General features: G+C 42.0%; 1 long non-coding RNA gene across 1 annotated transcript in view; it reads left to right on the top strand.

The window, feature by feature from the left end:
• LOC145528367 (uncharacterized) overlaps window positions 1-24,682 on the top strand; it is a 55,966-nt gene extending 31,284 nt beyond the window's left edge. The window contains exons 3-6 of the long non-coding RNA XR_014070343.1: window positions 10,959-11,091; window positions 13,172-13,291; window positions 15,106-15,214; window positions 21,460-24,682. This is a non-coding gene — a long non-coding RNA (uncharacterized LOC145528367). The remainder of the gene's footprint in view (window positions 1-10,958; window positions 11,092-13,171; window positions 13,292-15,105; window positions 15,215-21,459) is intronic.
• The last annotated feature ends 3,213 nt before the right edge of the window (window positions 24,683-27,895 follow it).

The raw sequence follows: 27,895 nt of genomic DNA, 5'->3' as shown, positions 1-27,895 counted from the left end.
GAATACTGTTGATTTACAAGGTCATTGAAAAGATATATAAACTGCAGCTACTATTTTAAATATATCTATAGGAAGCCTTAAAAACCCACTAGTCTGGTAAAGGTACAGACACTAACCTCAGTATCTTAGTCTCTATTATTCCACTTCTCTGTGTTTGTCTTGAAAAAGTCAGAGCTATGGGTGTATGCTGTTCTGTGTACTTGTCACTTTCCACGTTTTAGCCCAGTGCTTGGCGGGACTCAAGAGCTGGGAATGGAGATTGCATTCATCATCTGCTCCTCTTTCCTGAGGCTTCTCCAATCTCCGCCCCTTGGGGCCCATGTGTATACTGTGCCGGTCACTGCACGCTAAACTCTGGGTCCCAGAACTACTGTCTGATTGTTGGGGATTTTAACGGAGTGGACCTTACATGAAGGTTAGTATTCATGGAACTAGTTCTCAAGTTAAATCACAAGCTTCAAAGCAGAGCACAGGGACAAACTAACTTACCTGAAGGATGACAGAGGAGGTATGGGTAATCCATGTGACAGGTTGGGCTCCCATGTTAGGTTGCAGTTGGAATTAGGTGGAGGCATCGAAGTGAACACAGCTCAGTGATCAGCATCATGGGTTCTAGATCTGCCTCTGGGGTGAATTAGCTTTTAAGGTTTTTAGGGGCCTCGATTTCCTCCTCTGTAAAACAAAAGTTAGGAAGAAAGCTCTAAGGTTCCTCCACTTACAGTCTAGGCAACGTTCAGTCAGTGATCTGTCTGGGCATCAACTCAGGGAGGATGGATTATCAACAGGCGATCGGCTCAGGATTAGACTGCTTCCCAGTTATTGCTGAGTCTCTGCCTTTGATGGGCAAGCTCTTGGCACAAAACGGAGCCCATCCACACTTTTAGCGAACGTTAGTTTTTATTGTGAAGCCAAAGTAAATTTCTGTTTGAGACGTGGTTCTTACTGTACTGTGACTGTGAGTTGCAGAGAGAGGAACACGGCAAGGAAGTCCTAAGTGCTAACCGCGTGACCTGGGGAAGTCAGCTCCTCTGTCTCTTCTCCTTCATCCGTCACATAACGTGTTTGGAAATGAGTCAGCAAAGTAGCCTCAACTAAGAAAGTCAGTGACCTTGTAAGAATTGCCTGTGTTAAACAAGTGCAAAGGGTCAGATGCGCCCCAACACCTGGTACCCACAGCAGGCAGAGGTTGCTACCCGTGATTCAGTGCTCCCTGAGAAGCTGTACACGAGCTTGCTAGGGGACAGGCTGAGAAAGGGAGGATGGAAAGGGGATCTGTAGGCAAAAGGTTGACCGGGAATTCTAAAGCAAGCAAGGAAATGACACCTCCCATAATTGCCTGATTTTGAGCAGCATAATGTATCAAATGCTGTTTTTAAATCCGTGCAATGCCCGGCTCTTAGCACCATGCCCCACCGGTTTTGTCTCTTTCTGTATCATGCCGGTGATGGTGATGTTTCAGGACTTTTCTTTCAGGCTGTGCCATCAAAGAGGGCGGGGCAACCCAGCAAAGTCAAAGCAAATTCAAAAGAAAGAGGAGAAAAGCCATATACATTTCAATGGAAGTATTTTAAGGCATTTCAAGTAGGAGTCTGAGAAATAATTACAAAGTTTAAAAAGAAGAATCTTAACTTTGATCTGATTTTCTTCTGTAAAGCAATTAAGTGCATCATTTTTCAAATCTGAAACTGAAAATTCTACTGGTTGGAGCCAGATGCTTTCATTTGTGTCTTGGGATTTCTATAATTCCCCCCTTCCCCCACCAAAAGTTAAAAAAGTTATTGAGGTGATTTTCCAGAGGGATTAATACATAAGCATCTGCTGGTCAGCTCTCATAAATACTATAGCAGCATAGACTAGCTAGATTCAAATGATGCAAGTGTCCAGTTAACAGCACCAAACTAAGAAATCTGTAAAGTTGATTTGATGGCGATGAACTGTCAAGATACAATTGGAATTTTCCCTTCCAATCATTGTTGGAGTTTTAATAGGAAGACACCCAACATGGACTTTAGTAATCCTGGCAGTAGTCCTCAAATTCAAAGAGAGCTTCAAAGCAGAATGTAGGGACAAACTAACTTAATTAAAACATAACAAGGGAACTAAATACCAAAAAGGAATGTGATAGATTGAGCCCCAATGTTAGGTTATTTCTTCTCAAAATTTTAAACCCTAAATCCTCCATGAAAAGTGAAAGTCGCTCAGTGATGTCTGACTCTTTGGGACTGTATAGTCCATGAAATTCTCCAGGCCAGGATACTGGAGTGGGTAGCCTTTCCCTTCTCCAGGGGATCTTCCCAACCCAGGGATCGAGCTCAGGTCTCCTGCATTGTGGGCAGATTCTTTACCAGCTGAGCCACCAGGGAAGCCCAAGAATACTGGAGTGGTTAGCTTATCCCTTCTCCAGCAGATCTTCCCAGCCCAGGAATCGAATCAGGGTCTCCTATATTTCAGGTGAATTCTTTACCAGCTGAGCCACCAGGGAAGCCCTCCATAGTTCCTATATATAAATGCTAGACTGTCAGTTCCTTGATGGCAGATAAAAGGTACTGTTCTCTTTTTGCTTCCCAGTAACCAGGCTTCCCTTGTATCTCAGCTGGTAAAGAATCCACCTGCAATGCAGGAGATTTGGGTTCGATCCCTGGGTTGGGAAGATCCCCTGAAGAAGGGAAAGGCTACCCACTCCAGTATTCTGGCCTGGAGAATTCCATGGACTATACAGTCCATGGGGTGACAAAGAGTTGGACAGGACTGAGCGACTTTCACTTTCACTTTCACCCAGCATGTAGTTCTTCGCACATGATATATTTCTGTTAAATGTTTGCGAAATAGTGGAATAAAAACACTGTGTTAACTTTTAAAAGGTGTGGCATATTTCCCCCCCAATAATTAGATGGATTGACCACTAGGAATCCGAGCAGAGTTGGCCTCTAGGCTCAGTTTGGCCAGTGCTCGTCTAATCTTCAGAAAGGGAGAAACTTCAGCTTCACATAGCAGTGTGGCTTTCTGGATTCTTTGGACACCTAAGATGTGGCAGGCTTTGGGCCCCAGCTGCACGTGGTGACACTTAGCTGAGGCCCAGGAGCAGCTGCCCGCATTACACAGGGTTCCTTCCAAGTTGCCACCATTCCCTAGCATATGACTCCAGGCCAGTTTCACTTTTTAATTTACCAGCCTGGTCCACGGGACAGGCTCTCAGATCAGGAGGGAATCTTTGGTCTGCTTTGCATCAATGCTAGCTTCAAATGGGGTTAAAGATCTGAGTGTGGGCTTAACTGTTTTCTCCAGGTCCATGAAAAGAGAAAGCACACTTCTAGGTACTAAGCTTGGAGGGTTGGTCTTTACTACATTCATTGCTATGACTTGTCTGTGCTCCAGGGGCGTTAGAGTGGTCTTGGAGTTGTGGATAATCCTCATGATATTGGATAGGAGCCCACCGGGGCTCTAGTTTGTCAAAGCATATGAAAATGCAACACCCTCACATCATCAAAAAGAGTACAGCAGTCCATCTGTCTATACCTTTCTGATATTACGTTTGTGCTGGACCTTTTCAAAATTACATCTATTCTCACAGTGAATCAAAATGGGGAAAGAATGGAGAGTAAGTCAGAATAATGCCCATTGGTGAAAGTCCAATAATTGAAATCATTATTGCTTAAGATAACATTGTTTTAATCAGCCCTATCATAAATCAGTGCTTTTCACAAATGAAGGTTTAAAGTAAAGTGCTATTAAATCAGGCCTCTTAAAAGGCATGATGCAATCGGGAAGCTCCGGAAAATGGCTAAAAAAGTGGTTTCTGAATGGATCCACTGGTTCGAGCATTTTATCTTCCACTTAATTAAAAAAAATATTACCTGGTCCTTTCTTAGAAATTACATATTGGAGGTCTGTAATGGGCAAGCCTTTAACTCATTAAAAAAATTTACTCCCAGGAACAGTTCATATTTGACATTTAATTGATTTTTCTTGGAGAGGAAAATATGTTTCTCTCCTTCCTTTCTTGATTGACTTTTCAAAACTCACCTTGTGAGCTGTAAAGAGGGAGAGGAGTAATTGATTTTCAAAAACTCAAGTGCACATACACATGTACTCACATATGCATGTGGACACATGTGTGGACACAAAGTGAAGTTGCTCAGTCATGTGTGACTCTTTGCGATCCCGTGGGCTGTAGCCTACCAGGCTCCACTGTCCGTGGAATTTTCCAGACAAGAGTACTGGAGTGGGTTGCCATTTCCTTGGGGATCTTCCCAACCCGTGGATCAAACTCAAGTCTCCGGCATTGCAGGCAGACGCTTTACCCTCTGAGCCACCAGGGAAGCCTGTGGACATAAAGATCTCCCCTATACTGGGAGCTGGCACTTTCCTGATATAACTCGGCATGGCAGGTGTTGCTGTCTCCATTTAACAGAGTAGAAACAAAGGCCCAGAGAGGTTCACTGCTGTGTAGGGTCACACAGGTAGTAGCAATGGGAGGCTGAGTCTTTATCCCTTCTACCATGTTGCTTGTTTTTGGGTGCACTTCATACCCAGGTGTGCAGGCGTCCATGCCAATGATCCCCACCTTTGGAGTCACTAATCCTTTTAGCCTGTTTACCCAACACCAGGTTTTGGAATTTAACAAATAACGCCACACCATCTATAAATGTCAAAAGAGCCCAACTCTGATTTGTACTTTTTCTGTGACTATTGCATTGTGAGTGAGCCAGGAGATGCTGCTGAACTAGCCTCCTAAGTGATAGCATCTTAAAAGAGATTTCTTGTTGAAGAGTTTGGTGTGGATGAGCAGGGAGGTCAGATGTTTTCTTGTTAGAACGATGCCCACACAGATTTCAAATGAAACTTGGGGCTCCTCAAGATTTGTTTAAAGAGAAAGAGGGGGTCAGCAGGACACTGATGTGGAAAGGGAAGAAAAAGCCTCTATTTGGTCACCTCGAGTTAGAATATTTCCATTTCGATGTTGTCAATCCCTCAGCTCTCACATGCAGTAACTCGCCACCAAGGCCAAAGTATTCTCTTTCTTTTCTTTCCCACAAACCCCGCTATTATTTAGGTCTCTAGCAAAGCTGCACAAACCAACTGTTCCTCCTCAGATTATCCCTTTCAAGGCTCAGGTGATATGCCTCCTTGGGTTACACCTTCCAGGTTTTGTGGTCAGATGGGGCTGTGTCACTCTCCAGTATTCCACCTTGCAAGCAAATATTTATATATGAGTCTCACCAGGTCCCATTTCCTCTGGGAATGGTCCTGCGTGCAGTGCCTTCATGCTAGTGGCGACAGCTGAATCGCTGGTTTTCATGGGACCACTGGACAGCTGGCAGGAAAACCAGGAAACTGCGCCTTCCCCTCTGTGACTTCACTCAGCCTGAAAACTACAAGGTGTGTGACTGTGGGCTGAAAAGTTTCTGAGAGGTTATATACGACACTTTGAGAAAACACTTAGAAAGAAACTTGCTGCTGTTGAAGCAATGGAAATTTGTGCCACTCACAGAATATTTATTTTCTGAGATCTGGAAACACCAGAGCTTGCTTGTACAGAGTCTTTTCATTATTATTATTCTTTCATTTTGTTACTGGTAAATAGTAATTCCCGTTGTTCACCAAAGAGCTGTGAAACTGACACTTCTATATGGCTGAGATGGGGGTACATTTGCAAAACCCCTTTTGGAAACTCAATTGATCACATGTGTCAAGAGCCACTGGCTTTTTTTGTAACCGTTGACTAACTGATTTTACTTCTAGGAGTCTGTTCTCAGCACCAAAAAGATAATGCTTGAAGATGTTCATCAAACAATTGCTTACAATAGTTAGAACCTAATATAAACCTAACAATATGGGAAATGGAAGTATAAAATATTTTCTTTAATTTACTGTTATGCAACTGATATAATAACATGGAAATAGGATATGCATTCTTAATGATTACAAATACATAGGCAAAATATCCACAGTTATAAAATAGATAAAATTTATTGTCTGATATGATGGACATGAGTTTGGGTAAATTCAGGGAGTTGGTGATGGACAGGGAGGCCGTGCTGCGATTCATGGGGTTACAGAGAGTTGGACATGACTGAGCGACTGAGCTGAACTGAACTGATGGTAGGCAATGTGGCAAATGCATTATAGTCATGTCTCCTTTAATCTGTTCATCAGATTAAGCCAAATTTATTATAGCTCCAGTTTACATATGAGGAAAGAGAGTCATAGGAATTGGTTTATCTGAAGTAACACTTCTAGGGTGAAATTTGAACCCCATCCTAGTTGGCCAACAGACCTTCTACAACATACAAGTCCTTGTGCTATGACATTAATTTCAAGTAAAAAACAAACATCAGCCACCAAAAATAGAGAAAAAAACACCCCAAATCAAAAACAACCCAACACCAATAATCAAAAATCTGACAAGCCCTATTCTTAATGGTAATAACACAAAAAAGTAAGTAGGAAAACTTAAACCAAGAGAAAGCATTCAAACTTTAAAAGACTCATCCTACACTAAATAAAATGACAGGTAGCTGCCTAAAACAACCCTTAAATGTTTAAGGTCTTTCCTCTGGATGGGAATTAGATCCGATGTGTCTGATTTTCTACTAAGAGAATCTAAGTATTAATGATATTATTCTGCCAGTGTAAGGAAGCAAATCTCATGAGAGCAATTTTTGTACACAGATGGAAAAGATTGTGTACAAAGTGACCTGAGAATTTACTTGTAGGCTGGGTCCTAGACCAGTGATTCTTAACATACCTTGTATAAGAACATATTTTAAAATACTAATGAGAACTAGTATCCATCTCTGATTTTCTCTCTCCAGAAAAAAAACACTAATAGAGTTGTTTCTCAGTCTCCATCTGGGATAGTTTCCTGGATTTCTGAGGATAACAAAATCTGCAGATGCTCAAACCCCTTATATAAGTTGATGTAGTACAATTAGCCTTCCATACCAGTGGGTACTGAATCCACAGATTCATCTAATTGCAGATCAAATTTTGATTGAGTGAACATACAGATGAGGAATCCGTGAGTAACAAGATCCCATCTTATTACCATTTATACATTTTATTGTATATCTATGTACTCTTATTTAGAGATCTTTGAAAGCTTTTGGATTCATTTCTGGTTTGAGGATTTAAATTAAAATTACCCTTTATGTTTTGGCTTGCAGAATGTTCTTTGTCCCGCAATATGGGAGGTATTCTTTCTTAAATCATTCAAACACTGATACCGTTTCTTCAGAGTCTTGTCTACACCTGCATAGCTAAGATTTGTAAAGTAAGTTAGTATAATGAATAATTTAGTTTGATGTTTTCTTTAATGTGATCACATGTTATTAAGGAGACTTGTATTCCAATGCATGGCTGACAACTGCCTTTTTGGTTTTCCATGTTAGGATGAAGAAACAATGGAGAATATGCATTTTAACGTGCTTCCCAAATGGCACTAGTGGTAAAGAACCCGCCTGCCATTGCAGGAGATGTCAGAGACGTGAGTTCGATCCCTGGGTTGGGAAGATCCTGGAGTAGGTCCTGGCAACCCACTCCAAGGTTCTTGCCTGGAGAAACCCATAGACAGAGGAGCCTAGTGGGCAATAGTCTGTAGGGTTGCAAAGAGCTGGACACTACTGAAGCGACTTAGAGCACTTGCATCATGCATTATAAGAATTAAAGGAAGTACCTGGCAGTGTAACTGATTCTCTAACAAAGAGAAAAGCTTCACAATGTGAATGGACTGTGTTATGAACAGGTTTCCTCCCACATCTGCAAAAATGCACTTTCATTAAACACATATGTGTTAAGTGCACACACAGAAGGCGTAGTGTTAGATGGCTGTGAAAGATGGGTGGATGATGCCCTCACACATGATTTTCCCAGGACTCCTGCTGAGGTTTGGAATTGCACAGGTAGCCTCCTAGAGCTGTTGGCTATGCCACTAATAAGATTACAGCTAGAGTATGATTTAATTTTCTGAAATAGTTTCATCAGCAAAAAGAAGAAAGTTATTTTTACCTTTTCTGTTTTCTGAAGTTGAAAAATTTTCAGGTACAAATCCCCTCCAAATTTATGTGTTTTCTCTACCTTCTATTCAGGACTGTATAACAGGAAGACAGAAATAACCATGGTAAGAGGTCATTGGTCTGACTTCTGCAGAAACTTCCCCTGGGCAGTGGTCTCTACCTCTGTTACAGAAGACTGCAAAAATACCAGCCATTGTGCATCTGGCCAATTATGCAATGCTCTATCACAAGGGGAAATTCCTTCCTCACCCCAGCTGGTGAGCAGTTATGCCCTGGAGCCCAGGACGGACATGCCTTGTAACTTTTTAACCTAGTTAGTGTAACTGCCAATATTATTCCTATTCATATAAATGTCTAATCCTTTCTTGAATCTCGCTAGACTATTTGCCTCAATAATATCCTGCGGCAGTGAATTCCACAGGTAGATTATATGCTGTTTTAAAAAAGTGTTTCCTTTTATTCATTTTAAATTTGTTACCTTTTAATATCACAAGATGGCCCTTGTTCTTGCATTGAGTGGTACAGTATACCGGCATTTCAAATTGAGCTTTAATTCTTCCAGGTCCTTTCTCCACCATTATTAAAATCCTGTCTTCTTCATGTACTTTCTATTTAGACACATGTAATCTTGATTAAATTTTAAGCCCCCTTGGACTGGGGCTGAGGCAAACAGCCTCATACTGCTTTGGACACATAGTAGGCACTGGAAAAAGTGCTCTGTGATTTTCGGTGTCATTTATTGGACAGATATTTTTAAGCATCTATTCTGGGCAGGAACTCTTTTAAGTGTTGGAGAGAGCTTTGAATAAGAGAAGGTCCTTGCTCTGAATGACCTCATTTTCTAGAGAGAGAGAAGACAAGTAGTAAAACAATGGATAAAGATAGGATCTGCATCATTTCAGATGTCTTACACATTCTGGGAAAATTAGACAATTGTCACTAGGAAAGGATGCCAGGGGGGCCACTTGAGGTCGCCTGGCCAAATATCCACCTGCAAAGGGGACATTTGAGATTGACCATCAAAGAGCCATCTATGTGATATCCCCACATAGGTGAATTTCAACTCCTAGATCAAGGCCTGGCTCTCGTTGAGATTCAGTTGTGGCTGAGTGAAAAAATGAATCAAGGCTAAGAAGGAAAATCTTAGTTACAGAAATCATCAGTGTATTACTAACAGACCCAGGAGGAACATTTCTTGAATCCTTGGGTTCAGTAACTCCAAAGACTATTAGAGTAGAAGGAACAGGGGATTTGATTAGTTAGACTCAGCTTTCAAGACCTGTCCCTGTCTCCAAATACCCAGCTGTGTGACGTTGGTCAAGTCGCTGAATTTCTCTCCTTCATACAAAGAGGGCTAAAACTTCCTTTCTTCACCAAGTTGGGAGGACTGGAGGTCAAGTTAAATGACAGCCTTTTACAAATGGCCAAATGGTGTGAACATGTTTCTCATTCTTCCAGGAACCCATCCTTCGCAGCACTCTGCTCCCTTGCCTTGTCTTTCTACTGTTCCCTCTTTGGAGTCTTGCCTCTACCTGACGCTCATCCATGGCATCCATGTACTTGGCTTTCTGCCCCAGAAGTGGCTTAAGAAAGGAGGAGGGGGGTACCTTTCTGACATTCTTGTCTATATTTTAAGGACTTTAAAGATAGAAGAGGATGGAGCTGTTTGTTGTTGGGACAGTAGACTGGAGGTGTATTCCCGATAGTGATTATTTGTTTTTATTTTGTTTACGGCTTAATCTTCTACGGTCAGGTTAATCAAACTTTTGTGTGTAATGACAGAGGTCTTGCCTGAATTTCTGAGGACATCCTCCCCCAGAAATGGTGACTTTGATTGAGGATGGTCTGATTACCTGCCTGTAGCTTCCTTTCGTGTTCCAGGCTGACGTTTTCTCTGTCTCCCAGCTATACTTTCCAATGGCCCCTTCATTTGTTTCCCCTCCCTCCGCTTGCCATTCCCTACCCTTTACCCCACCACCCTTTGGGCAATTTGAACTAGAGGTGTGCCCAACTCTGCATAATGATGTATTATAAAGACATTTCAAGGAATGAATGATTTGAATTGTTTACATGCATGGTTCAGATTTACTGGCAAATCGCTCAGGCCTTGGTTTTATGATGTAGCTGCCAGCTAGCTTCCTTCTGGGTAAAACTCTGAAATAGGAGAAGTTTCCTTTTGGTATTCCTCACCAACACTTCCTTTGCCTTGTTCCACTCCTTTCAACACCTCCCTTCCTTCCCCGCCCCCACATAACTCCTTGGAGCTGTCAGGCCTTTTACACCTTCATGTGAAGACATATGGGTGCCTGGGTCCCTGCCCCCACCCAGACCGGCCCCCAGGGAAAGTGAGGTGTGCAAAGGAATAAATCTTCGATGGTATAATTTTAGACCCAGGCAACTGGGGACCGTGGCTATTTTGGGCTGTGGGTTTTCTCCTTGACCTGAGATGATATTACTTTGCCTGTCGCTGGTGTGCTGGGCCAAGCCCGCACGTGGTCCTTTTAGCAGCGTGTTTGCCATTCCTGGAGTAGCTTTTTCCTTTCTCTGCTGGGCAGCTCCGTGCGCCTCCGGAATCCCCGTGCGTTCCAGCAGCAGCAGGGCTCTGTCCGTGTGCGCCCATGTGGGATTATCGCAGGTGGTGTTTCCCGGTGGGGGCACGGGCTGCTCCTTGGGGGGCAGCGCAGATGGGCCGCACACCCTTGCGCACAAGGGGTGGGGGAGTCTTCTGGTCTGGTTTTTGCCTGTCTCTCAGCTTCCATTCTTTTTCAGCTGTTCAGTGACCATTCAGGTGACACACTCAGTGCATCTCCGGGCCAGGTGAGTCAGGCTGGTCTCCAGATGACAACGTCTGAGCGTCTCTCCTATGAGACCTCTTTGGAAGCAGCATTCAGCATCCTCATCACAGCGGTTCTGACCACCCTGCTTGCTCTCTTCCCCCTCAAGCTCCTGATGTGGCTGCTGCCTGTGGACCCCCTGTACTGCCTGGGGAAGCGAGCTGGGACTTCTGCAGCGGACAAGTGGGACAGCCACAGGACGATCCCAAGGTGGCCAAAACAGCCGTGCTTTCCAGATGTGGGTAAGGTTATGACCAAGAGCATCACAGCTAAAGTAGCTTGTTCCCAATCTTTACAACCTGAAATGTACACCCAAAACTCAAAGATCATTGGAGAAGAAGGAATAAAGTCAGCAAAGAACAGGAAAAGGAGAACAGCTTTTTTTTTTTTTTTTAATAAAGAATTTGGGCTCTTTTACTCTGAAAGAGGGCTTCCCTGGTGGCTCAGATGGTAAAGAAGTGGCCTGAAATGCAGGAGACCTGGCTTCAATACCTGGGTTGGGAGATCCCCTGGAGAAGGGAATGGCTACCCACTCCAGTATTCTTTCCTGGGGAATTCCACGGGCAGGGGAGACTAGGGAGCTACAGTCCATGAGGTCGCAAAGAGTCGAATATGACTGAACAACTAACACGCGCACGCACACACACACTCACATACACACACACATGCACATACACTCCAAAAGAGAGGGGAAAAGGCCTTTTATAGGTATGAAGAGAAGCCTGACTTTCTGGATGGAGCTCTTTCCCACGGGGACAATTGTGGATTTGGAGAGAGAGAAAGAAAGCGAGAGAGACTGAGGATATAACGAGAGCCTGACTAAAGAACAGAAAGTAATGGAGAGTAAGACAAAAAGGGAGAAAAAGATCAAAAGACAACATTGCCGTCCCTTATCCACTGTTGAATGAAATGTAACACGTATTTGTTGAGAACCAACAATGCCTGCTCCAGTTATGTTTCTATATGACAGATTCACCCTGATATATACACACAGAAAACCACAACAGACATTTTATATTATCCATCATGGTTCTGAGCATTTGCTGGGTTCAGCGGGGTGGGTCTCAAAGAGCCTTCCAGAAGGATGAGATGGCAGAGACTGGAGTGACCGTTGAGACCGCCTCGATCACGCGTGTGATGGTTGATGCCGGTCCTTCTCCGCTGCATCCTCAGCTGGGACTGTCAGCTGGAGCGCTTGTTCATTCCATGTGACCTGAGCTTCCTGGCCACACAGGGTTCCAAAGACAGCATCCCAAGGGAACAAGGCAAAGGCTGGAATGTTCTTTTCTGTCCTAGCCCAGGCACATACATCACTGGTCCACCAGTCACTCAGGGCAGCTCAGACTCAAGGGAAGAGCGCCTAGTCCCCTTCTCTGGATTTGGAGAGTGTCAGAAAGCTTGTGGACACCTCTTAAAATTGCTGATTTCTCATCACAACGATCCGGTCTCCAGGAGCTTCCTGTCTAGTTGGAGTTATAAAAAATTCAGTGACGTGAAAAGGAGTGAAATATCTCTTCTCCAGGTGAGCAAGGTGATGGGGACACAGGTACCAAGGGACAGACAAGATGAACATCTGCCCACAGAAAGACCACCAGCAGAGTGTGATTAAGGAGGCCCGTGGCAATGCACGATTTGGGGAGAATTGAAAGATAAATAAGACAGCAGTGGGTAACATTCCCTAACTCTGGACCGGGTGTTCTTGCCAGCTTTATTTCAGCCCAAAACTTTCTCCTCAGCATTTCATTCTCCGGTTACTTTTCTTCTCCGGCTCCACCATGGTTCCACTACTGTCCTTTCCTTCAACGACTTCACTCTTCTCTGTACTGTACCTTCTGTGGTCCTAACAATCTTTGCATCCCTTCATCTCCTCCGGCAGCACTTCAGCTTTCCTTTCTGTGCGTGGAAAAGACTTGCTTCTCGTCTGCTTCCTCGCTGCCAGCAACCGCACTGCCATTTTTCAGACCAAAGCAATGAACCCGCTGTTCCTTGTCCATTATCCACCTGATTGTTTGAAATACGTGTTTTCATTTTGGTTTCCTCTTTTATGGGCACTGTCTCTTGCCTTCTGCAATGATGTCTTACATTCCACGTAGCTCATGCCTTTCTTCTCTGCTCTGTCTTGCCTATCCTAGGAGCCGTTAGTTCAGCACATAGTTACAAAACAATGGCCTTGGTTCAGTTAATGCCTAGCATCTCCGTCAATATAACATTTTTTTCTTTTAGAGGTTTTTTTTTTAAATTAAGACCATTTTTAAAAGTCTTTTTAAAAATTGAATTTGTTACAATATTGCTTGTTTCATGTTTTGGTTTTTTGGCTGCAAGGCACGTGGAATCTTAGCTCTCCAACCACGGATCAAACCTGCTCTGCATGCATTGGAAGACAAAGTCTCAATCACTGGACCACCAGGGAAGTCCCATCAGTGCAACTTTGACATCTTCAAGGTGAGGTCTTGCTCTACATGCGACGACTTTCAGGTGGGGTCTGAATTTATATCTGCTGTAGAAAACTTAGAACGCATAGAGAAACAAACATAAGGAGAAAAATGTGTATTTAAACACTGTTAATACCTTGATTTGGGTCTTTCCCATCTTTTTCCCACATATTTTTGGTTTTCAGTTACAAAAAATATAATTATTCCTTAGACGGACAATGCTTTCCTCCAGGCCATTTACTGTTTTGTGGAATCACTTCTTAAAGAACTCTAGCCCCGAGCCCCAGCTAAGTGGACAAGGGGGAATCTCAGGCCCAAGCTGGGTTACACTGAGGTGGGATTACTGAAGAAGGTGGTTTGCAAGAGACAAGTAAATGAGACACAGGGTGAGAAGCAGAGGAACAAATGGAAGGATGCTAGAGGTACTGCTTATATCTGGCACTGACCCTGCAGTGACTTTTGTGAGATAGCCTTTCTTCTCACTTCAAATCCTTCTTTAGTGATGGAGCAGTGTCTGACAGATTCTGATATTTTCCTCTAAAAATGCCAGAGCAAGGTGAACCTTTTTTGTAACCTGCTTTTTCCACTTTACATAAGCTTTTTCTGTATCATTCTATGTTCTTCTAGATTATAATTTTGGTGACATCACAGTGACCACAATGGATGTCAATTATTTATAGGAGAAGGGGAAGATCCTGCTTAAGCTCTGGTATTAAATAATTACTGAGTTCAAATGCCTGTGCTATGTGATTTGGACCAATTATTTAAACACTCTTGTGTCTCAGAGTCCTCATCTGTAAGATGGATATAGCGTTATGGTTAAGTGATAAAATCAACCCAACATTCCAAGTACATAGTCTGCCATATAAATAATAGTTCAATAGATTTCACCTATTGTTAATAATAGTCATTAATAATAGTAAATTATTAACAACAGTTTATTAATTAATAAATATTAATAATAGTAAATCCTCTATTACTGCTCACATAAGAATTCCTGTATTTTTTCAACATTATAAACAAAGCTGCAATGAACATACTTACAGCCAAGCATTTATGCATGATTATTCCCTGGTGGCTCAGATGGTAGATGAATCTGCCTGCATTGCAGGTGACCTGGGTTCAATCCCTGGGTTGGGAAGATCCCCTGAAGAAGAGAATGACAACCCATTCCAGTATTCTTGCCTGGAGAATCCCCTGGACAGAGGAGCCTGGAGGGCTACATTCCATGGGATCACAAAGAGTTGGACATGACTAAGTGATTAACACTTTTACTTTTCATTCCTTGAAGTAAGGACCTCATCAGATCAAAGACTGTGGGTATTCAAAAAGTTTAAAAAACATACTGTCATTGCTTTTGCTGAATCTTCTGAGTTGTCCACATCTCAGTCTTTACCATTTTCTTCCTCTTGTCCACAGTTTCAGAGACAAATGTCTCTGATCCAGCATTTGCTCTCTGGTCACCTTCCAACAAAATTAAGATGGTGTCATGTCTGACACTTGAGTTGGGGCTGTGGCAGGAAGATTTAGCTCATTCATGGAGTTATTCACTCACGTGGCAGGTACAGATGAAGTTTATATATAGACTGTTTATAGACAAGGTTTATATTTTCAGGGCTGATTCCAGCATTGCTAATCATGGAGTAGACTTTGAAACTTTGTAGGAAGAGTCCCAGACAGTTCTAAGGAAGTCAGATACTGACCAAGGCTTATGATATCTATAAAATCTTTTCTCTTTAGAAAGAGGTACATTTGGAATGGGAACTCGATTCTTTGACCTGCCTGGAATGATCTCCCACCTGCAGACCCTACCCTGTCTTTCAGGCTCAGGAAACATCAATGTAAAATTCTCTGAGATGCTTTTTTGAGCCACGCGTTGTCGCCATTGGAAAGACAAAGAACGCCCAAGATGCTCCTTGTCCTTCTTGGAGAAGTAAGTGTGCTAACAATTATAGACAAAGAAAAGAGGGGTACACCTGTAAAGAAATCCCTCAGACTGGTGACTCAAGAGCCAGGGTGTGCATACAGTTAGCCATTTGGTCCCCAGAGGGTTTTGTCTGGCCCAAAGTTATAGCATTAATAAACTTTTGGCGTGTGTGCTAAGTTGCTTCAATCCTGTCTGACTCTTTGCGACCCCATGGACTGTAGCCCTCCAGGGTCCTCTGTTCATAGGATTCTCCAGGCAAGAATACTGGAGTGGGTTTCCATTTCCTCCTCCAGGGGGTCTTCCCGACCCAGGGATTAAACCCTCATCTCTTATGTCTCCTGCATTGGCAGGTGAGTTCTTTACCACTAGTGCCACCTGGGAAGCAAAAATCCTTTTAGGTGTCAGCAATTAATGACTAGAGATTTCAGGTGAAACTGTAGGTTTCTTTCTTCCCTTGAAGCAGTGGAAGTTTTGGCAATACTGAACGCTCATTTTCTCATGGCAACAGTGAGGAGTGGCTGACCCTTTAGCCAGGGCACGGATTCTCCTTTTTGCCATAGTCCCCACCACTCCCTACTGCATTACCTTGTCCTGGTTCACTTAGCTATGCTATCTGTGTGCACCCTGAGTTTGTGACCATTGGCCTCGTAAAGGGAACATTAATTTTTTTTTTCATGGGATGTCAGGGAAGACAGAGAGGTCTTCTAGAGAGCAGACCAGCAGGGTCAGCAAGCATTTGTTGTGTAGGTAGGTGGAAGGTGAGGCATCCATGTCAGGCAGGGTAACCTGTGCAAAAGTGCAGGGGCTAGAGCCCAAAGGCCTCTTTGGATGATGATAAGCAGATAAGGATGGAAGGAGAGTCATGCATTTGAGGGAGGGAATTGAGACAAAGAATTAGAGAAGTAGGCAAACACCATCTCCTGAGGAGCCTGGCACTCCAAAATAAGCACACTAGATTTTGTCCTTTAAAAAACTGGATCTGATGATTGATAGTAGAAGAGCTAAAAGAGTTTCTACCAACAGAGTCCTGACTTTCAAGCACATTCTGTGCAGACTTCATCAATTCCCGGCACCAAACCCATGAGACCTGCACTTTGGTTATCCTCATCCTACAGATGAAAAAATACACGTTTGAAGGAAGTTGGTTAAGTGAATTTCTCAAGGTCACAACCAGTAAATGCAAGGCAAGATGTGGACCCAGGCCAAACTAGAGAGCTTGCAACTTAACCAGCTTCCTTGATAGCACCAAGGCTTTAGAACCACTATTCCAGCAGGAAAACTGATGCTGAAGCTGAAGCTCCAATACTTCGGCCACCTGATGCGAAGAGTCCACTCATTGGAAGAGATCCTGATGCTGGGAAAGATTGAAGGTGGGAGGAGAAGGGGATGACAGAGGATGAGATGGCTGGATGGCATCATCAATTGAATGGACATGAGTTTGAGTAAACTCTGGGAGATTGTGAAGGACAGGGAAGACTGGCGTGCTGCAGTCCATGGGGTCTCAAAGAGTCAGACATGACTGAGCAACTGAACAACAACAACCCCAGAAGCAAAGTCAGGGTTGTATTGGGAGTGGGTGGGGGGAGGCTGAGGGCAGAACTGCTGGGAGACCAGTGCAGTGGCAAGCCAGAAAGCAGGAGAACTTCACCAGGGCAACACTGGTTCATGCAGAGGAGGCAATGGGAGGCCTAGAGCAGGATGAGTCAGAGGGATCCTCCCTCATGGGACCTGCCAGCCAGAGGAGCTTTCTCGGCTTCCTTTAAGTCCTTAGAGTACTGTGTGTCTCTTTCCCAGGACCTGCTTTGGCCATGTCCCCATAACAGCTGTGTGCATCTTATCACATCTTGTATATTTTAAGTTCTTAAAGGGCAGGAGGAATTATGCCATATTAGCCTCAATATTTTTTTTTTCTTTTTTGCATTGTGGGGCACAGGGCTTTCATAAATTCCAAAATTATCTCTTTCAGATCATTTCTCCTTACGTATGCAGTTTAGAAGTTCATGGCGAGTTAAACACTTTTTCTTTAAAAATGTGAAAATAGTTTCTTTCCACGATCTGCTTTAAAATACACGAGGAAAAGGAAAGATTGGGAAGTTGTTTAAAAGCAGCAAACCCTTTAAGAGTCAATGTCACATTTATTGCTATAAAATATTTTTCTCTCTCTGTTAGACATCTGGTTCCCATTATATACAGTATTGGGTACTTGAGTTCACCAGCCATTTTGCATACCAAGCAGCATGTCTGCGGAATCCCAACTGACATCCGCCAGTATGTATGTGCAGCGTGCACTCTTGCTTTCCATTTACAGACAAGCCTTCTATCACCAACTTCACTCTTACCTGTATGCTTTTGAGGTTATTTCATTCATACTTAACTCAAGGACCAAACTGCCCATGTCTGAGAAGTGAAGAACTTCAAAACCATGGAATCTTTGCTTTATACTAATATTATCATATGGTCCAACTATCTCTAATCTAGCTCTAAAGTCAATGAAACAGCTAAATCTTAAGTCTATATTTCCTAATAACATTGACCCAGAAATGAGAAACAATATGGAATGTTTGCTAATGAGTCATGAATTTCATGATAATTGCTTCCACATTCAGGAGAGCTCCCTTAAACCGTCTAATCTTGACATATCCTGCAACAATCCCATGTGTTGTAAATGATTTTGTTTTATTTCTAAGGTTACTGTTAAGGGCTTATTTTATGGTTCATTTCATTTTCTTAAAGAAAACCACACACATGTACACACACACACACACACACACACACACACACACACACACACACACACCCCACAGGGGATTTTGTCTCAATCTGTACTTTTTGAAATAAAATAATTACAAAACCAAAAGGAGCCCTTGTCATTTGGTTTGGAAATAAAAATAAATACATTTAGGAAGAAAGTGGAAATGTGGTCTATTTTAGATTTCCAACTGAGATCTCAGAATGAAAGTCAGGGTAGAGCAATGCCCTAGCAAGTGGCCGTCTGTCTTCTCTGGACTTAAGAATCTCTAACTGATTGTTATGGACACAACTAGCATTCAGTCCAGTGATAATGGAAAATTAAATACGACTTTTAAAAACTGCTCACATTATAAAGTGATCTATTAGCATTATATGACTTCAGCACTTAAAGTGACTGATTCTAATTGCACAATTTGGCCCATGGCAAGCATTAAAGAGCTGTAGAATCTTGCGGGTATTTTATCTCTTTGGGGATATTTTAAAGTGAATTTTCTTTGGAATAAAGCTTTGTTCCCGCCACACAAAAGATTGTGTGGAAGAAATCTCTCAGTTCTGATAGAACCAGAGATAATTATAGTTTCTTCTTCTTTGATTCGTGAATCAATAAGCCAAATATTAAAAACATTCTTGCGTTTTCCCCTCTCTTTCTTTTATTAAGTGAAATTCTGTCTCTACAGCGTGTGGCTGTTACCCAGAAGGAATAAAGATGGATGCCCTTGTCTAATGAGCTTTCCCAGCCATCAGAGAGGTGTGCTCTTTCTGCACCTGGTTATCATACACTGTCCTTCCCAATCTTTTCTAAGCAAGCCTGTGGTTTGCTAACATGATGTCCCAGTGCCTGGAGCTGAACTTGATTTAAACAGGTTATCACAAAACCACAGGGACTTCTGAGCGGGTACTCTTCTTAGATGTACCTATTCACAGGTTTTCAGTTTTCAGAAAAAAAAAAAGGATGAATATATGGGGGAATGTCATTTATCTTTGAATTTGACTTTATGTTTATGGTATCTACAGGGTTTTTCATAATTTTCATCATATGGACTTCTAGGAAGCTTATTAATTGAACGGTATTGGAAATTACAGATATTTATGCTGGGGAAGTTCTTGTTGACCTTCCATGTTTAAGCAGTTTAAGATAAACTGCAATTTCACCTTAATCTGTGTACACAGGGATTTCTTATTGGTGGTTTCACATCTTCCAATAGTAGAAAAATTGCCTACCATGCTTCAGATTTTTGATGTCATGACCCACGTTGTTATCCACGTAACTGACAGTGGACTCTTGGAAATGTAATTTAAAAACTCCAGGAACACAGTGAGAGCATACACACTAAACATATTTGTTTAAAACATCTTTTTCTAACACTGACATTTTTTTTTCCCAAAGAACGGTGCTCAGCAGAGGGAAGTTTAAAGGCACTCTGGCTTCCTGTGAGTTTTCTACTAATAGTTCCCTGTAGTCTGTAATTGCTCTCTATCTTCCAAAACCGGGGCTCTGCAGAAGACAGATACTTGTTATTGACCTGACTTAGGATAAAAGGAGAAGAGGAGAGAAGATCATAGCCGTCGGCACTTTGTTTATGAAACTACCATTTCGAGGATATGCTTGAATCAGGCAAAAGTAATGCCTCTTGTTCCTCTCCCAGCATATTTTAAATGCCAACCTGTCAGAACCAAAAGAACACTGCCCAGAATTAGGGCATTATCTTTCCTGTTTGCTGGTGTAGTGTGTGACAGCATCATTTAAATCACTACATTTTTCTCAGCTATGCTCAAAATAGATATGAAAATTAAAAAATAGAAAAATATAGAAAGAGGTAAAGAGCAAAAAAATTAAAATTTGTTTTTTGAGCCATTATAATCTATTTTAAAACTGTTCTAAACTCACAGGAAGTTGTGAAAAGAATTCAGAGACATCCCCTGTTCCGTTCATTCAGCTTCCCCAAAGATAACATCTTATGTAACCACCATGCCTTGTCAACACTGGGAAATTGATTTAATACTATTAACCCAGTTATAGACCTTATTTGGAGTTCAGCAGTTTTTACATGCATTCACTTTTTGATTGTATACTAATATGTAGAAATGCATTAACCATCAGTGTTAAGGGAGCATCTTTCATAGGTGAATACTGATGGTATGTAGGATTCTACAGAGAAGGTGGAGCTGTCGGCATTCGTGAAGTACCTTCATATTAATTACTTTATCCATGCGTTACTTAACAATCAATCCTATATCAAGTGCCAACCGGAGATGCAAACATGGTGACATTGGTCTCAAAGAACTCACAGAGGAAGATAGAAAAAAAATCCACAATGACAATGCAGTATCGTAGAACATAATACAAATGAGACAAACCGGCATCACCAGGCACCTACAAGTGTCCAGCACAGTACCAGGCATTAGCGATTCAGTGGTGACTTAAGATCCCTGCTTCTCCTGCGCTGTGGATCTTCCTGCTGTGTGGAGGTAACAGGCCATTAAGAAGTCCTGCCAGCAGAGTGCTGTAACAGGGGGGTTCAGAATGGGTAGGTCCTGACCAGTCAGAGGGTGCAGGACAGTGACTCAGGGAGAGGTCATGTAGCCCAGTCAGCACTGCAAGATCCTGAAACTGACTGCTGATGGATTTTGGACCTGTTCTCACTCCATTGCATTCAGAGCCTCTGCATCATCTTCCAGGTTTGCTGCAGTGTTTGAGCAGCTGTCTTGCTCTCCTGAGAACAGTCACTGTTTCTTAGAACTGACCCAAAAGTCAATCTTTGGTATCATACCTGCTGGGCCAGAGCTCCTCCGTCGGCACTGGGGACCCTGCTGCTGGGTTCACACACCAGGCAGGTTGGAGAGGGCTCTGTTTTCTAGCAGTAAAGCGGCTGTGGTTCCCTGGAGCTCAGGTGGTACCAGGGCTAGAGAAACAAAACCACTGTGTGTTTCTTTCTTAACAAACTGAGGTTCCTTGCTCAAACTGTGACAACATCATCACCAAAAAGCCCACTACAACTATGGTCAGGGGCCCCGCCTGCTTAGAGACCCTCAGTTGCTTTGCATTAGCCTGAAGGTAGCTTCCAGAATGCTTTCTGGGGTCTACAAGCCGCTACACGGACTACTTACCTATGTGCTCAGCTTCAACACATTATACTTTACTTCTGGTTCTTAGCGGTCCAGTCAGGCTGGCCTGTTCAATGGCCCTTTAACTGGCTAAGCTGTGTTGTACTCCTGGGCCTTTGCTCATTCTGCTTCCAGAAATGTGTCCACCCCTCCCCCCATTCTCTAAACATTCATCTATAACCTCATTCTTCAGGCTTCTATGTAAGACTTTCTATATGGAAGCACTTATCAAGATCCCACTATGAGTCCCCATTTCATCCCCATTTTATACTTCCCGTGTGTATTATAGAGTATGCAATCTTGTCTTCTGGTGTGATTATGTATGTGTCTCCCTCACTAAACTGTGTGTTCCATGAAGGTAGGGATGACATCTGTTTTTGCCATTGTCTCCTCAGGACTCAATCAGCATTTGTTGGATGAATCAGAGAATGGAGGGATAAATGACTAACGAAGTAATGACACATCCCGTCACTTCTCCTACAAGGTTAGGTAACATCATACCTGGGGTTTGGACATCATACTTACGCATTGTTTTGGGCCCATTTCCTGTGTCTTCTGTTTCTCCCAATTCAGGCAGGAATAGTCTTTTTCATAGGAAATCATGGCTGCTGTGATTTTATCGTTGACTTTTGCCTACTCCCGTGGGCTTCTGCTTAAGTAGCTTTATTTGATGGAGTTGTCTTTTCAAGGCCACTTCTACAAGTGGCAAGCCATCGATCAGGTACCTGTCTCTTATCAAACTGGGGGCCATTTCTCTCAAAGAACTGCCCAGAACTGCCTTGCTGATCTCAGGGCTCTGAGTCATGAGCGTGGCATGTTAGTGGGGTAGGAAACCTCAGCAGATGAGTGCAGCACATCCTTGAAAGAATTTGTATTTTCTGGATTCTGGGTGTAAATCCCATCTTCACTGGCTTCAGGGTGGAGGAGGCCTTTACTGGGAAGGATGAGGCTTGCTTGCTGAGATCAAATCAAGGAGGTATTTGGAACAAGGGTAGAGATAGAAATCAGCCACTGTTTCTGAAGAGAAGTGATCTTTGAGCTGATTCTAGAATGATGGTCAGGGTTGAGTTAGTTCTATGGGAACGTGTGGCAAGGGATAAGGGTGGGGCAGAGGGCATGTTCAAAGGCCATGGAGAGATGTTTGGTGAAAGGACTCGACCAAGACTCTGGAAAATTTGCATGCAAACCAATAGCTCTTAAAAAGAGTGGTCTTTGCTCTATACCTCAAATTTGAATTATCTAGATAACTGCTTCAGTTTTGTGGCTGACATCTCTCCAGTCTCAGCATAGGTTTATAATGAAATATAGATTATTTACCTTAAATTTAGCTAGAGAAGTAAACATGCAGTGTGAATTCTACTCTTTTCTTTATTGGTGTTTATCAAGGGGTGTGTGTGTGTGTGTGTGTGTGTGTGTGTGTGTGTGAGTTTACATTCATTTTTCAGTCCTACCCAAGTATAAATAAAGATCGAAAGGTTTGTTTATGGTAAGAGCTATGAGATTCTGAAGAGGTGCTGCTAATGGCTACTTCGCAGCCAGAAAAGAAACAGTGTGGCCTGCCAGAAAATGCTCAGATTTTTGGTGTTCAAGGCATGGGGACAAGGACCAACTTTGCATTTACTGACTGGTAACTTTTAGGCAGATGACTTCACTTCTCTGAACTTCACTTATCCCCCCTGTAACTTTGGGGTATTAATGAAATTATTGCCTCATTTATCTCAAAGCATTGTTTATACTGTGTAATTTATATGAAAGAACTGCAAAAACTATGAAGCAAGGTAAATATAAGTCATTATTGTTATAGAATAAATGCACTCTTAAAAAATTGTGACAAGTTTCAGCAAGGAAGTGCTATGGAGGAAACTTTACTAGACGTAATGCCGCTTGAAAGTTTGCAATAGTATATTTCCAACACAGCAGCGATGTGGCAGCTACACAGTCAAACATTTCAAGGAGCAATGAAAATGTGCATTTATTATATTTCAAGTCTATATTTTACACAGAGTTCAATGTTGTAAAAATTAAGGAAAAAACCCCCAAATAATGACTGATATGAACTTTAGATTTTTTAGCAAGAAAGGTATCAAGTAAATTCTTCTGAAATATTTCTGAGTAGCTCATTTTGTGGTACTGTTCAAAATTATGTAACATTAGTATCACTTTACAGGATATAGTAATAAACTTTCCCAAAAGGTTTTATTTAACCAGGAACTGGGAGGAAATGCAAACACATTTTATATGTAACAAAAGACTACCACAAACATTAATTTTAAAATATAACAAATCTAAACATGCATGTCCACTTCAGCACTAAGAAATCAGTGAAATCCTTTTGGGATAAAAATGATTTTTTTTGAGAAAGCAAATAAGGTTCACATTAAAGAGGGGAGGGTTGGATTGACCCAGACTACACAAGCCCAGGAAGTGTTTGGTGGGTTAGACAAACTGGGTTATTGAGGAGTGGCGGGAGATTGGAATGTGGAATTGAACAAACATCAGCCTCTTGGTAAGTAACCACAATGAACTGTTTTCCGCCAAGATAGCTTTTTGTCTTCTTCTATTTTTCCTAATTTTCTCTTTCTATCTTGCCAGTTGGGACACTTGTTTCTTCCTTTACTCCTGACTCTCATGAATGAAATAAAATAAATATTAAAATGTTGCATATGGAGAGCACAAACAGCTTTGGAAATGCACCAGCTGCATTCATGGGCTCGCTGGTCAAAACCTTTGTCAGCTGGTCAAAACCTTTGTCAGCTGGCCTGTGTAGGAAGTTGAAGAATGTTTTCTTGACAACTTATGACAGTTTAGCAGCTTGAAAAGACAAGACTTTTTGTTGGCGGGGTGGGGGCTGCAATTCACTTAAAGATGGTTGTGTAATGAAATACGTGGTGTAGGGCTAGCTTTAACCCCTCTAACCCAGGAGTATAGACTGAGCTGGTGTTCCAAAACCAAGCGGGGGAGATGAAACACACATTTTGGTCACCTGGATGCTCACTGGGCACAAAGTCACCACCGGACACTTTGTCCGACTGTCCCAGGGTCTTCATTGACTCTGACTGCTTCCAAGGCGTTATCACCTCATCCCCCTCAGAGCCAGCAGGCAGCTAGATGGCTCTTGATGATCTGAGTCCTGCTCTCACCACTACCTGGGAATTTCTCTCCTCTTTAGTAGAGTTCTTTCTGTGGAGGTTAACCCAAAGTCAGGGGTTGCTTACCTCAAGCCTCAGAATGCACACACTGCATCTTTAAGAAATAGTTCACTTGTGAATCAGTAAATGCACCAGACAAAGCAGCCATTACTTATGCATTCCTGCATACCCGGGAAGGTGAAAATAATAGAATAAACATCATATACTTCATTATGATATCGGTTTACACTTCCAGGGTACACAAAAAGAGGCCATTTCATCAAGCTAATTGCCTGAAAGTAAAAGAGAGAGAACTTTAGCTATTAGTCTATTATGGGGCTTTTTTCTTAATCACAAATAGGGGCCGTGTGTCCCTGGGGGGAGGTGTATTCTAATTTACAATTGAACTACAGATCAGAGCAATCAATCTTAGGCAGCACTTTTACAGTGTAATTGCTGCAACATAACAAATAAAAAAAAAAAAAAGAAAGAAGAAGAAGAAGGCCTGAGCTGCAGTTTGAGGTGGAGATATTTCCAGGCCCTAGTTCGGGGTGGGAGGGAGAGAAGAAACGGCACGGACATGAATATGCAATGAGGGCTCATTAGCGGCCGAGTGTTGCCATGACGAATGGCATTATCCCCGGCCTGGTGCTGCCTAAACATGAATTTTATAACGACCCATTTATCATGACTTGTCATGGGCTTCAGTACTGTACTTTCTTCCAGCTCACACACCTTTCCCTGTTGTGATGGTGGAAAGCGTCCCTTTTATTATTATTGTTTCCTTTTGCATTGATTTCTGGTTCTTCACAGCAAATGTTCATCACACAGAGCCACATGCTGCTGAGAGGTCCGTGACTTCAGAAAGTTGAGGAGCTAAAACCCGATTCCTCATTCCATCTCCTCTATGGTCACATATTGAGAAAAAAGTTGGACTCAACTTTGAAAGAAATTTCTTAACGTGGGAGCTTTTTTGCACTGCGGTGTTCTGATGCTGCAGATTTTTTTTTTTTTAATTAAAATTAACCAGGTTTGTCTTCCTTGCATTTGTTTTCTTCCCTTTCTTTCACTTCAAGGACCCTTCCATATCTTAAAAGTAGAACTCAAACATTTTGAAGTTTTTTTTTTCCCCCAAATCTTGGAGTCATGACAAAAAAGTCTAAGATTAGAATGCTTGAAAGGTTTTTAGTGTTTAGGGTTTTACAAATACATGAGCTGATTTCTCACTTAGAGACCCTCTTATATTGTAGCGGGAAGGTTGGCCTATTCTTTGAAGACAATTTTTTAGGATGCACGTTTTGCTAATAGCACAAAATCGTAAAAGCCATCTCCCTTGATAGAAACCATGAGGTCTGTTTGAATATTTAGCAACCCACAAAATTACTATATGCAGATGTTTGAGTCTTTGAGTTAGCCAGGAGGGTCGGTGAGTCCATCCAAGTTAAGCGCAACAGTGGATCAAGAATATGGTTCTAGATTGGTAGGAGTGCCCTATTGTAGTAGAGACCAGATCAATGGGATCTAGGATGGGTCTATTTAGTTACCTAAGAGAATATCCCTACAGTTATTTCTCCATTTACCTAGATGACGTGCAGGAAGGGCATAGGCGCACAGAGGAGTATACCTGTTGCAGGGAGGAAGCCAGTTCTGACTCCACCTTGGAAACTGTTTCTTTGACTTGCTTTTATTATGATAATCATACTCATGGCTTGCCTGGAGGACCCTGCCCCTCTGCTTGACTATAAACTAAAGCGCCTTTGTTCAGCTCAAGGAGAGATAGTTTGTTCCTGCCCTGTGAATAGAAGAGATTAACACACCCATTCTGAAGGCTGGACATTCCCTTGGAGATGTTTTGCAAGACTGAAGAGCCTTCTACTGTACTTCCCCACTGCATCTCCCTCTCTATTCTGCCTTTTGACTTTAGTTCCTCATTGCTTCTTTCTCTCTGATCTATAAAAGAACCTGGCATGCAAACCTCAATAAGATGGTAATTGTGAGACACTAGCCTGCCATCTTCTTGGTCTGCTGGCTCCCCGATTAAAGTCTCTTCCTGGCCTCGAGACCTCTTCTCTTGGATTCATTGGCCTGTTGTGCAGCAAGCAGAGTGAGCGTGGACTCGGTAACATAATCTGATGTTGTTTTGTACACCCAAGAATTATAGCCATTTCTGTATACAATTTGGAAACCATAAATAGTTAATCAGACCTTTTTGGGTTATCTTTACTGTTCCCCTGGATTCCACACTAACAGTGACAATCATTTTACCTATTAATACTTAAACATTGCATGCTAAGTTGTTTCAGTCATGTCCAACTCTTTGCAAACCTATGGACTTAGCCTGCCAGGCTCCTCTGTCCATGGGATTCTCCAGGCAAGAATACTGGAGTGGGTTGCCATGCCCTTATCTAGAGAATCTTCCCAATCCAGGGATCGAACCCGCATCTCTTACATCTCCTGCATTGGCAGGCGAGTTCTTTACCAGTAGCACCACCTGGGAAGCCCCACTTAAACATTAATAATACATTAAAATAATTATAAAATATTTTATAACCATCGATAATTTGTACCTGCGAAGCATTTTGCGGTTCCAGATTTCTTTCATTAGATCCTCAGGTTAACTGAGGGAAGGGTTATTATTCCCATTTTAAAAAAGAGAAAACTGAGGCTCAGAGCTTAAATGATAAGGTCAGGGTCACCCAGTCAGAAAATGGAAGGGTTGAAGCTCAATGGCAAGTCTTTCAAGTCCTAGGTCAGAGCTTCTACATTCCCAAAGTCACCAGAGCAGAAATTGTTCCTAAAATGTCATCTCTTCTGGGATTTAGGAAGTTGGGAAAGGAACCCATTGAAAAGATGGCCATCAGTTACACTTGAGAGCCTGGGGTTCTCCTATATTCTTACTAGAATTGAGATTAGCATGTACCTGTCAATTAAAATTAAGTTGCCATTCCAACCATTCAAGCTGAATTGTCTTTCCTCATTTAAAAATTCAGATGGAAAGTGTTTTGCAACAAAAAGACTTGGGCATCATTCTGGCTGGTGGTCTTGTGTTATGAGTCTTCTGGCTGTTAATTTTTTACTTCTTTGTGTTTTTCCCCATGAAGGAATTAAACAAAAATTTTAGAAATGATATGGTGAAGAAAGGATCCAAATATTGGCAAATGATATTAAAGAACGCTGTGATTACAACTGAACAAATTAAAAGTGTGTCTATATGACACCAAACATCTGGATGAAAATGGGAAAAAAAATAGTAAAAAACCTTGATGTTTTGTTTACTTGATGCCATACATCTGGACGTTTAAAAACATCTGGGCTTTTAACTCATTTTCTCTCAGGTTTTATCTGGGTATTTGGCATCATGTACAGAAAGTTGAACAATTTAAAAAAATTAATATGGTTATTACTGAATTAGAGAAAATTATTGTATTTAATTAATCTGCACATATTAACTAATTGTTCTGTTTAGCATAACATTTAATGAGTAAAATTCTCCACCGGGCAAATAAATACAGAAAGACATAATTAGGTGATTTAAGAATAAAACCTGGCTTCAGGCACATTGAAATCTTGGTCATAGTTTACTGACAGCAGTTTCCTTGGGCAGAAATCTTTTTAGGTCCTCAGACAACAATTTTCTCTTCTGGGGAGTAGTTTCCATGTGTTATGAGAATCTGTTAATTTACAATGTGTTTTGACAATAGTA

Source organism: Giraffa tippelskirchi, chromosome 12 (assembly GCF_054371585.1).
Source record: "Giraffa tippelskirchi isolate mGirTip1 chromosome 12, T2T-mGirTip1v1.2.pri, whole genome shotgun sequence".
Classification (NCBI taxonomy): Eukaryota; Metazoa; Chordata; class Mammalia; order Artiodactyla; family Giraffidae; genus Giraffa; species Giraffa tippelskirchi.
The sequence above is the reverse complement of the archived record's forward strand: the minus strand, read 5'-3'. Positions and strand labels throughout refer to the sequence as shown.